Genomic DNA, 10561 nt, shown 5'->3' on the forward strand with positions numbered 1-10561 from the left:
CGGTTAAAGGCTCCGGAAGGCCATCCCCGGACTCCCGAGCCCCGGGCTTTCCGCCCACCACTCCTGCGGGTGGGCTGCCTCAGGTTCAAGGCCATGGACAGCGACACAGACCACACTTCCCAGCACTCTCAGGGGGACCCACAGAAGGGCAGACTGGTGCAACAGGCGGGAAATGGGGGCCATGTACACCTTCCATTCTGAGGAATGGAGTTTTTGTTTTTTTTTTAGGAATCTTTGTAAAAATGTTTTCTCAAACCACCTCTCTACTTTTTTTTTTTTTTTGGTTCAAAAGGACTATGGCAATTAAAAGTCTAAAGAAAGCCAATTAGAAAAGAATCTGGCCCAATAGGAAGTCCTAATTTGCAGGAAGTGAGTTCAAATCCAGATTTTAGTCAATTCAACCTCACTACAAATGAGCTTCCTTAAAAGCCAAGAAAGTTGGGGAGAAGGGGCAGCATTGCACTGCTCGGGGCCTCAGAAACACTATCTGGTCATTGTGAAGACTGCTAACTGCAGGAGGGGGACGGCCGGGGTCGCGGCCACTCCCAGGCCTGGACACAAGTGTCACGGGCGGTGAAGGGGGACTGCGTGTGCGTACACGTGTCGGTGAGCGCCTGCGGGAGTGGAAGGTACAAGGCTCCAGAAAGTGGAGTTTCCTAGAAGTCTACATTGTCGTCTCCCCCTCCCCCACGCGGCCAGCCATTAACTCCTTCCCCACCGCAGCGATGGGAGGGGCACAGATCCGTCCCAGCCCCATCACGGCCAGCAGCCGTGATAATGGGGGGAGAGGAGAGGGAAGCAAGGGGATGGTGAAAGAAACCGAAACAAGCCGGGTGCCCTTCCCTCCCCGCCCCCACGGCTGCACCGAGCTGGGGGCAAAGTCCCCGGCTCCTACCCCCCATCCCCTAATACCTACTCAAGGGCCTCCTCCACCTCAGCCTCAGGTGTGGGAGGGCAGGAAGAGGTTACTCAGGCAACACCAGGTAGGCTTCCTCCAGGGAAGGAGACCAAGGGGGGAAAGGGAGGAGCCAGGTGTCCTCCCCCTTCCCCTGCCCCACCCACTGGGGGTGGGGGTGGGTCAAGGGTCAGACAAGGGCGGACTCAGGTATTCCAGCCCCTAGCCCGCCTCTTCCCAGGCTGCCTGCCCTCGGGTGGCCCAACCCCAACGGCTCGCCATCCCGGCAGCCCACCTGCCCCAGCCCCCACCTGGCTTCCTGGGCCCCCCAGCCCGGGCCCCGCTGCCCCTCCCGCCTTCTGACCAGTGGCACCTCGTAGGGGGGACAGCTTGGGAGAGGAGTTCCCTCGCAGCTCCTCCCCTCCCCCTCCCAGGCTCCCTCCCAGTCAGACGAGGAGCCCACAAGAGTGTTTGTTGTGAATTCAGGGAGCTGTTGCTAAGTAAGGAAGAAGGGGAGAGGGAGGGAGAGGGAAAGTGGGGGGTGGGGCGGGGGCAGGGGCAGAAACCACGTTTTCGTGGCTGGTTGCCATCCAGGCTTGGATTCAGCCAGCTTGGGTCGAGGCCAGGCGGGCGAGGGGCGGAGGGAGGCCGCTGGGGAGGGGGAGCGCCACCTTTGCCCCCACAGGAGAGGTCGTGGCTCACCCCCGGCTCCCACCTGGCGGCCGGGAAAGGAAGGGGGGCAGAGCACCTTGGCTCCCCAGCCCTGCCCGCGCTGCCCACCGGGACCCTTTCCGGCCGTGTCCCGGGCCCGCGTGAGCGGCCGGGGCCTGGCGGCCGAGGTGCCTCCGGAGAGGAGGCAGAGCCTGGGACACCCAAGCAGAACAGACACCACCGACCACAGGGACGCATTCACACGGCCGGAATCTGGTCGGCCAGGGCGTGGATGTGGGGTGGGGCCCAGCACCCAGCCACGCCCTGCAGGCCCGAGGTCTCCCTGGGGCAGGAGGGAAGCCTGAGCACTTTCCCGGGGGTCTGGGGTTTCCTGCCTGGCCCCCAGTGCCAGATACCGAGGGCTCCTGGCTCTCCTGTAACACTCCTCCTGCTCTCCCCCAGCAGCCCCCCAACTTCCCCACCCCCACACCCCACAGCTCCAGGAAGTCTCTGAGCTGCACAGAACCCCCTCTCCCCCCTCGGGCCTCTGTGGATTGGCTGGGGGCCAGGCCTGAGTCGGCCTCCCTGCCACACTACTCTCCCCCCACCCCCATCCTGGAGCGGGGAAGGAGGCAATGAAAATACGCCTCAGAGCCCTTCTCCTGGAGAGGGCGGCCTGGTTGGGCCTGGGAGGAGAAGGCCGGGCCGCAGATGCCCAGTGGTCTCGGGAAGGGCCCGTGCCCGCGGGCAGGGGAGAGACTGAGCGGGCCCTGCCTGAGGAAGGCGCCCACTTCCCAGCAGTTCCCCGTGAGGGCCTCGCCACCGAGCGGGCAGATACCTGAGCAGGGATGACCCCCCGGGATGTACATTGGCAGGAGTGGAATGTTGCCCTCACAGGGCTTCAGTGGCCATGGGGAGGGAAAACATGGCGCAGGATCAGGCCCGAGATGGGAGGGAGCTGGGCGAAGCCCAGAGCAGGCGGCGGGCAGCCCGTCCTCCCTCCTCCCCTCCGGCGGCTGGGCTCAGTTTGTACTGGGGGTCAAAGGGGAGTTCTCTTCCGAAGCATTCTGGGAGAGACGCCAACTAGAGCAAGCTGCTAACCACCCCTCCCGGCACCAATCCTGGGGGTGGGGGGTGGGAGGGTGGGAAGAGAATCAGGGTCCCAGCCAACCAGACTTAACCCTTTCAAGGACACAGTGTTCCCAGTGGGCTCTGGAAGGGGTGGGGAGAGGCGGCGGAGGGCAGCGGGGATGCGGACCCCTGGAAGGCCAGCCGCCTTCACAGGAAGAGACTGTCTTAAGTGGGTACCCCTTGTCCGAGCGCCAGCCCCGGGTCCTGGGAGCAGGCCCGTGTACACGAGCGCCTCAGGCCTGGAGGCCAAAAAGGCCCCGTGAGCTCCCCTGGATTCTTCTTCCCTGCCGACTCTCCTCCCGGGGCTGGAGAGGGTGAGCTCAGAGCCTTGGTGCGGCCTTTCCCTACACCCCTCCCCCTCTCATTTTTAGGCTACAAGGCTGGTCCTGAGATCCCAGGAGGAATCCGCAAAAAGGAGGAGAGTTCTAGTGTCTGTGTCCTAGTCCTCCCCCTCCCCCCCCCCCCCCCCGCACCAACCCAGGAGTTCCCAGCCCCCCCGTTTTCTGCAGATTTACTTTCTAACTGTAAGCAGAGGGAGTGAGATTATAGTGGAAGGACGACTTCCCCTCTTTGGGCTGAAAGACACTAGAATTCACGGAAGTCTTTCTCGGGGAGCCAGCCTCCCCTACTCCCTCCACCTTCCACTCCACTCCCTAAGGCACTTCTTAATGAGCTGGGGGAGGGGAACAGGGGGCTGAGCCTGTGAACTTGGATGAGGAAAACCTATCCTGATGAAATCTCGCATTTTCTTCTACTTAAAAACCCTATTCTGAGGTATCTGTGACACCAGATCACCAGGAGCTCCACGGCGCACCCAAAAGGGGTCCCCGCCTTTCAGACACCCTCCTGTGACCGCTGGGGACTCAGGGCCTAGCCCCGAGCTCATTTCAGGCCCAGTTGTGCCCACGGTTCTGGTTCTGGCTCGTCCCAGTCTCCCACTGTAAGGGTGTCCAGACTTTAGTAAAGGTGCACACACGAGGCTGACATCAGTGAATCACAGAGTGGGCAGGGAGGGCCCTTGAGGGAGAGCCCCAGGGAGGACCCCGAGGGAAGGTCCTGAGGGAGGACCTCCAGGGAGGACCATGAAGGAGGACCACAAGGGAGAGCCCCGAGGGAAGATCCTGAGGGAGGACCACCAGGGAGAGCCCCGAGAGAGGACTATGAGGAAGGACCACAAGGGAGAGCCCCAGGGAGGACCCTGAGGGAAGTCCTGAGGGAGGACCACAAGGGAGGGCCCCGAGGGAGGAACACAAGGGAGAACCCCAGGGAGGATTCCAGGGAGAGCCCTGAGGGAAGGTCCTGAGGGAGGACCACCAGGGAAAGCCCCAAGAGAGGGCCCCGAGGGAGGACCACAAGGGAGAGCCCCAGGGAGGACCACCAGGGAGATCCCCGAGGGAGGACCATGAGGGAGGACCGGGGCTCCAGAAGCAGAACACTCCCCAGGGAAGGGGCCTGTTACCACCTAGACTCCCAGCCTGGGAGACAGTCCATCGCAAACTCTGCCACTCCCCACGAGGGACCGGAGGCACCTCAGCCCTGCCTGGGAACCTTTCCTTCCCAGGAGCCGGAGAACTCCGTGTCCCAGAGACATGTGACAGAGGAGCCGCCGGCCCTCCCCCACACCACCCACAGACGGGCTCTGCGCTCCCCTACCCCAGCACGTGCACGCAGACACACACACACATCTGCCAGACCCCCCCCCACCTCGAGGGACCCTCGGCGCCCCCCCGGGCACGGGGGGCAGAGACTGCCCCGCCTTCTCCCCAGCAGCATGCAGGCAGCCTCGGTGACAGGCACACTGAAGTTGTACACAAGCAGCCACACGCGCGCCTGGCTCTCGCTCCCTCACACACACAACCTTGCGATCCACAGCGGTGAAGTCAGATTGGAGGACAATCCTCCGGCAGCCCTGCGGGGGGGGGGGGGGAGATGGGGATGGGGGGCGGGGGAGAAGTACTCACAGATTTCAAAACAATCCTGGTTTCGAAATCTTGGATTCAGGGCTATTCCCAGCTAGGGAGGGGGTGGGGAGGGAAGTATCCGAGGCAGGGGCATGCCGAAGAGCAGAGGCTAGTCCCAGCCCATCCCCATCCCGGGCGCCTGGGAAGGAGGACGCACCGAGGGGGAGGCGTCAGGAGGGGGTGCCGGCCCCGGAGAGCCAAGGTTAAAGGCTGAGCTGGGGGTAGGTGGGGCAGCAGGCAAGGTGCCAGGGAGGGAGGGGCCGGGCAGGGAGGAACAACCTAAAGGAGCAGGGAGGCCCGGAGATAGGAAAAGTGAGAGTGGCCCTGGGGGGGCAGGTCGGGCCCCAGGAGCCACAACTCTGGGGAAGGAGGGAAAGAACTGAAGGAAGCAGCACTGCCGCCCCCCACGCTGCCCGGCTGGCGGCTGCAAGCGTTTCGGGTCGTCCTCTTGCCTTGTGGGCATCTAAGGATGCCCCCATTCTGCCCCCACCCTCTGTGGCCACGGCCCCAGGCTGCCCAGGAATCTCGCTCACGGCAGAGGGAGAATCCTGCCCCCTCCCCAAGCAGAAGACGAGGCTAAGGGGAAGGAGGCTTCATCAGCATCTGAAAAAAGAAAGGAGCCGGACCGGCCTCCCTCCCCTTGGGCCTATGACTATGTTGGGCAGCTGCAGCTCAGGCCTTGGAAAGGTTCCCCTCCCACAGCCTCAGCCTCCTCTTTCTCCCCACCCCCTCCTCAGCTCCAGGCCGTCCCAGCTTCCCCCCCCCACCTCCAAGGAAAGGCAGCTTGAGGAAGGGAGGGGAGGTCAGTCAGGCCAGCCTGGGGGCGGGGCCACGGGCACTCGGCAAAGGAAATTCCAGGCTGCTACTCCAGGCAGGGCCTGGCACCCAGGCGCTCCAGGGCGGCCAGTGAGACAGCTCAGCACTTCAGGAACCTCGTTCCCTTCACCCTGCCCCTGCTTCCCAGCTCACAGCGCCTTCCCTGGCTGCCCCCTCCTTAAACGGCCCGGCCCGGCCCCGGGGGAGTAAGGGGCAGCAGGAGGGGGCCGGGCGGGGGAGACGGGCCCACCGAGCCGGCTCCTTCAATCCAGCTCCGGCCCGGGCACACCGTTCTTTATCCTCCATCCCCAGCTCTCAGGGGCTTTTCCTCTACCCAGCAGCCCTCTCTGACCCCAGATAGCAGCCATCAATAAGGGACGGGCAGGGGACGGGGGTGCAGAGGACAGGTGCCAGGGCCAGGGAAGGCAAGTGTTCAACAGGTTGGGCCAGTCTCAGAAACAACCCAGCCCCACCCCGAGGAGAGCGAGCCTGGCGGAGCTCCCCTGCCTGGGGCGCCTGGCCCGCACCAGCCCGCTCCATGGTTTCCCACGGTACCATCCCCTGCTTCCACCCCCACCTCCTGGGGTCAACAGCCAGGCCAAGGTAATGGCTAGTGGCAGAGCGAGGAGGGGGGAGGCGACTTCTGAGTCACCTTTGTGCCCTGCCTCCCACTACCTCGAGGATACACATTGTGGCTGGTGGCAGAGCTGCTTGGGTGGGCAAAAGTAAATACCCCCTCCGCCAACTTCTCTCTCTCTCTCTCTCACACACACACACTGTCTCTCCTCTCTGTCTGTCTCTGTCTCTCTATCTCTGGCTCACTCTCTCTTTGCCTCTGTCTCTGTCTCTCTCCTCCCCCCTTCTCTCCCTCCTCTCCCCCCCCACTCTGAACCTTTCCAAACACACAGCAAACCACCCCCCTTCCATGTAGTAGGTGGCTTTGGGATGAGGAGGAGCAGGAGGCTGGGACTAGTAAAGGAGTTTTTCCTTACCTAGGAGCAAGGAGGAAGTGCTCAGGCTCTACCCACCCTTCTGACTGTCCCGGTATCCCTGTTCTCCTCCCTGCCCCATGTCTCTCCCTCTCTTCTGCACTCCCCACCATGCTTCGGTGGAACCAGGCCCCCTGATATCTGTGACTCCCTAGATTCCCTTTTGCTCCCCCAGGACCAGCTGGGAAGTGAGAGATGATGGCTTCTTCAGTCCCGGAACCACACACTCCCCCCTTCATCCCACAGGAACCCTGAGCCTCTAGTTATGCAGTCTCCCCAAATCGTAGCCTTGTCCCTTCCTCCTGCTTGCCTTCCTCCCTTCCACAGGCTCCATCCCAGTCACTCCGCCTGCTGGCAGGCAGCCCCCTTTACGTGGCGTCTCCTTTAATCTAAAGCAGGTGCCAGGCGTCCTGGCCTTTGCTCCTGCCATCACCACCACCCTCCAGGCCCAGACCCAGGGGCATGATGCCCAGTACGGACATAGGCTCTGAAGCGTCAGAAGAAGAGGAACCATCCCCACCCCTCCCCCACCCTGTTCCCAATCCCAGTCACACCAGAACTCCAATCAGTTCTCCTTAGCCCTGGAGTCCCTGTAGATGTCAGGGCCCCGGAGCCAATAGGAACTGGAACCATGGAAGAGCCACAGCAAGATGCTCAGGTCCCTGGTTCTGGATCCCTCCATAGTCACCATATTCTTTGACCCTAGATTTCCTTCTTATCACCAGATTTCTCCATCAAAATTTGAAATCCTAGATGTCCTGAGCCTATTCCCTAGCCTTGTTCCCCCATTACAAGATGCTTATTCTTAGTCCAGAAGTCACCCAATAGCAGCTGCAGCCTCGTCTTACAACCCCCAGATCCAGGAGTCACTTGGATGATGTGAACTCTCTGTGCTGTCCCCTCCCCCACCTCTACACCAAGAGCAATCTCTCATTCAAGTCGTGGAGGGGACTCAGGAAGGATGGCCGCTCTTTAATCAGCCAGGAATACCTGAGATCAGGGACTGGACCACATATCAGAGTGAGTGGCTCCTTCCTGGAACCCAAGGCACTGTCCCTTTTCCCCTGCCCACCTATCTTATCACCACCACCACACCACCACATGGCAGAAAGTTCATTCAGCCCTACACACAGAGAGGGTCCCACCGCCTTACCCCAGAATCAGGAGCAAGGAGCCTTCCCCCAGATACAGGGTGGTGAAAGCCGCTGAGTCCTGGACACCAGCATTCCCCCAGAAACATTGATTAACCATGGAGAGGGGGCATTGATCGGCAGCATGAGAGGCCGCTCCGTCCAGGGAACCAGAGACCACTTCCTAGGGGTCTCCAGAGTGAGTCAGAGAGAAAGCAGAGGGAGCCCCAGTCCCCACCCTGGGGATCTCTGACCTCCATCTGGCAGGGATAACTGAACCAACTGCTTGTGATAAAAGGAAAAGCTTCTCTAACTAAAGCAGGCAGCCCAAAAGGCAGAGAGGGCAAAAGAAAGGATAAATACCTCAGAGTTTTCTTCTGAGGGCACCAAGTCTATGGCACAAATTCCTCCCACCCCCCAATTTCTCTCCCCACCATCTGAAATCCTTCCTCTCAAAACCTGCCCCAGATTGACAAGATGTCTGGGAGCAGGGGGCTGGTGGGGACATCAAAGGGCCCCCAAAGGAAGGAAGCTGGAGAGACAGAGACAGACACCTTCCAGACTCCCAAGGAGAGCTCTTGCTCCTTCTACCCCACGACAGGCAGAAAAGGAGAAATTTTCCCGAGAATCGACCATTCCAAGTGTCCCAGAATGGCAAAGCCTGTGAATAGGCACCATGACCAGTGTCCCATGCCCCAAGCCTGGCAACCATCATCCAATGCCCAGCTTCCCAGGGAGCCTACGTGAGGGCGCCGGGTCCATCCCCTGGGATAGTGGGGCAGGGGGGGTAAGGAGGGGGAACTTCGTAGTGCGCCACCCTCCACAGTGCCTCCCACTCCTGCCAGGCGGGCAGGAATATGAGCTGGAGCGGTGGGACATTACATGCCTCCTACCCCACAGGTTGCAGATGCTGGGCAGGGCCAGGGTTGGGGGAGAGCCCCAGGGCCACACATGTCAAATACATCTTCCCAACACTTCCCAAGTCATCGGGTACAGGGGTATGGGGCATACAACATAAGAGCCAAGGGGAGGGAGGGAGGCAAGAAGGGAAGAAGGGGAGGAGAGAGAGGGAGAGAGACAGAGACAGAAAAAAAAGAGGGAAAGAGAGGAGGAGGGAAGAGAGACAGAAAAGAGGGAAAGAGAGGAGGAGGGAAAGGGGGGGAGAGACAGAGAAGGAGGGAAGAGGGGAGAGAGACAGAAAAGAGGGAAAGAGAGGAGGAGGGAAAGGGGGGAGAGAGACAGAGAGAAGGAGGGAAGAGGGGAGAGAGACAGGGAGAGAGGCAGGAAAAAGAGGGAAAGACAGAAAGAGAGAAGGAGGGAAGGGGAGAGAGACAGAAAAGAGGGAAAGAGAGAGGGAAGGGGGGGAAAGGGGGAAGAGAGAGACAGAAAAAAGAGGGAAAGGGAAAGAGAGAGAAGGAGGGAAGGGGGAGAGAGAGAAAAAAGAGGGAAAGAGACAGAGAGGGAGAGAGAGAGACAGAAAAAAGAGGGAGAGAGAGAGAGGAGGAGGGAGGGAGAGAGAGAGAGAAGGAGGGAGGGAGAGAGAGACAGTATATGGGGGGTGGGGGTGGGAGAAAGACTACATCTCCCAGAAGCCCCCAGGGCAGGGCTAGCCAGCCCTCGGGCTGGCCCCAGGCCGGCCTTGTTCTCCGTGTTAAGGTTACAACCCCCCCCTTCCCAAACTTCCCCCCACGCCAGGCCACTAAGCTGCCGGCGGGCTTGGCGGGGGCCCCCGGAGGGTGGTAGCGTAGTAGCTCCGTCAGGGGTTGGAGGACACAGATGCCCCATAATAGACCGGAGGGCGACCGCTAGGGTTCAAGACAACAATCGCCTGCCCCCGAGTCCGTCTGTCTGTCTGTCTCTGGTTCCCCCCAACCCCGTCCAGACTCCGCACCCTGCGCTCCCGGCGCGCTCTCACCTGGGTCTGGGCCGGGGGATCACGCCAGGCCGAGCGTCGGCTCCATGGCCAGGTCTCGGGGCGGGGGGCTTCTCTCTCCTTTTCTGGCTCTTGAGCTCGGCGGAGGACGCACCAGAGGGAATGGGGCGGGGGTGGGTGTTGGTCCTTCTGGGATCCCGGGCGCCTGGATCTCAGCACCGGCCGGGCCCCGAAGGGAGGTTCCGCGGGGCGCAGCGAGCCTGGCTTCTCGCCTCCGAGCCCCGGGGCATGGTCGTGGGGACGCGGCAGCGGGAGCGGCCTGGGATGGGGCGGCGGCGGGGTGAGGGGAGTCTCTCCGGCCCCAAGCTCGGCGCCCGGGCTCTGCCTGTCCTCCTTTCACTTTCTTCCGAGGTCCGCGGGGACAGCTGTGCTCCCGACGGGCTGCGGAGCCTGGGGCTCTGTCCGCGCAGGGTTGGTCAAACGCCGAAAGTCCCGGTCACAGCTTTCCAGCGCTGGGCCAGCGGTGGGACCCTGGCGTCCGGGCGTCCGGCGGGGGTCCTGCGGGACCGGGTCTCGGGCATGTCCGGCTCCCTCCTCTGACTCTCTCCGCCTCCTCCTCTTCCTCCTCCACCACTTCTTCCTCCTCCTCTTCTTCCTCCTCCTCCTCCTCCACCTCCTCCTCCTCCTCCTCCTCCCTTTCTCCTTCTCCTCCTCCTCCTTTCCCGGTCCCTCTCCTCTCCGCTCCGCTCCTCTCCCCAGCCTGAATAAGCATCGGGGCTCTGGCTGCCTCCTTCTGCCTTCATACCAGAGCCCGGAGAGGCCCCTGTCAAAATAAGAGTTCCACCATCTCGCTCGCCTTCTCGCCCAGGCCGGCTCCCCCAAGCCTCCCAGTGGTCTGACTCGGTAAGGCGCCCAAGGTGGATGGCAGCTGGCTGGGAAGAGATTGGGAGGGGGGGTAGTAGGGGGCTTTTCTCCTCCTCTCCTCCTCGTCTCATCCCTTTCCCCTCCCCCTTCTCCACAGGGCTGAGCTGGAAAGGATGGAACGAGGGGAAGAGGGAAAACACTAACCATACCCTAAGCTATGCCAGGATTGAAGGAGGGTTTTGACTATAAAC

General features: G+C 61.8%; 1 protein-coding gene across 4 annotated transcripts in view; it reads right to left on the reverse strand.

Annotated features, from left to right (window-relative positions):
• The window catches only part of BCL9L (BCL9 like), a 31866-nt gene extending 21772 nt beyond the window's left edge, over positions 1–10094 (reverse strand). Inside the window, exon 1 of one of the 4 annotated variants that reach the window (XM_074302309.1) lies at positions 9489–10094. The gene's annotated coding sequence lies outside the window, so the exon portion shown is untranslated. Of the gene's footprint in view, positions 1–916; positions 1128–2384; positions 2616–4638; positions 5113–9488 lie in introns of those variants that run through there. The other 3 variants (XM_074302311.1, XM_074302313.1, XM_074302312.1) reach the window with 3 other exon arrangements.
• Between the last annotated feature and the right edge of the window lie 467 nt (positions 10095–10561).

This window comes from Sminthopsis crassicaudata, chromosome 3 (genome assembly GCF_048593235.1).
Source record: "Sminthopsis crassicaudata isolate SCR6 chromosome 3, ASM4859323v1, whole genome shotgun sequence".
Classification (NCBI taxonomy): domain Eukaryota; kingdom Metazoa; phylum Chordata; class Mammalia; order Dasyuromorphia; family Dasyuridae; genus Sminthopsis; species Sminthopsis crassicaudata.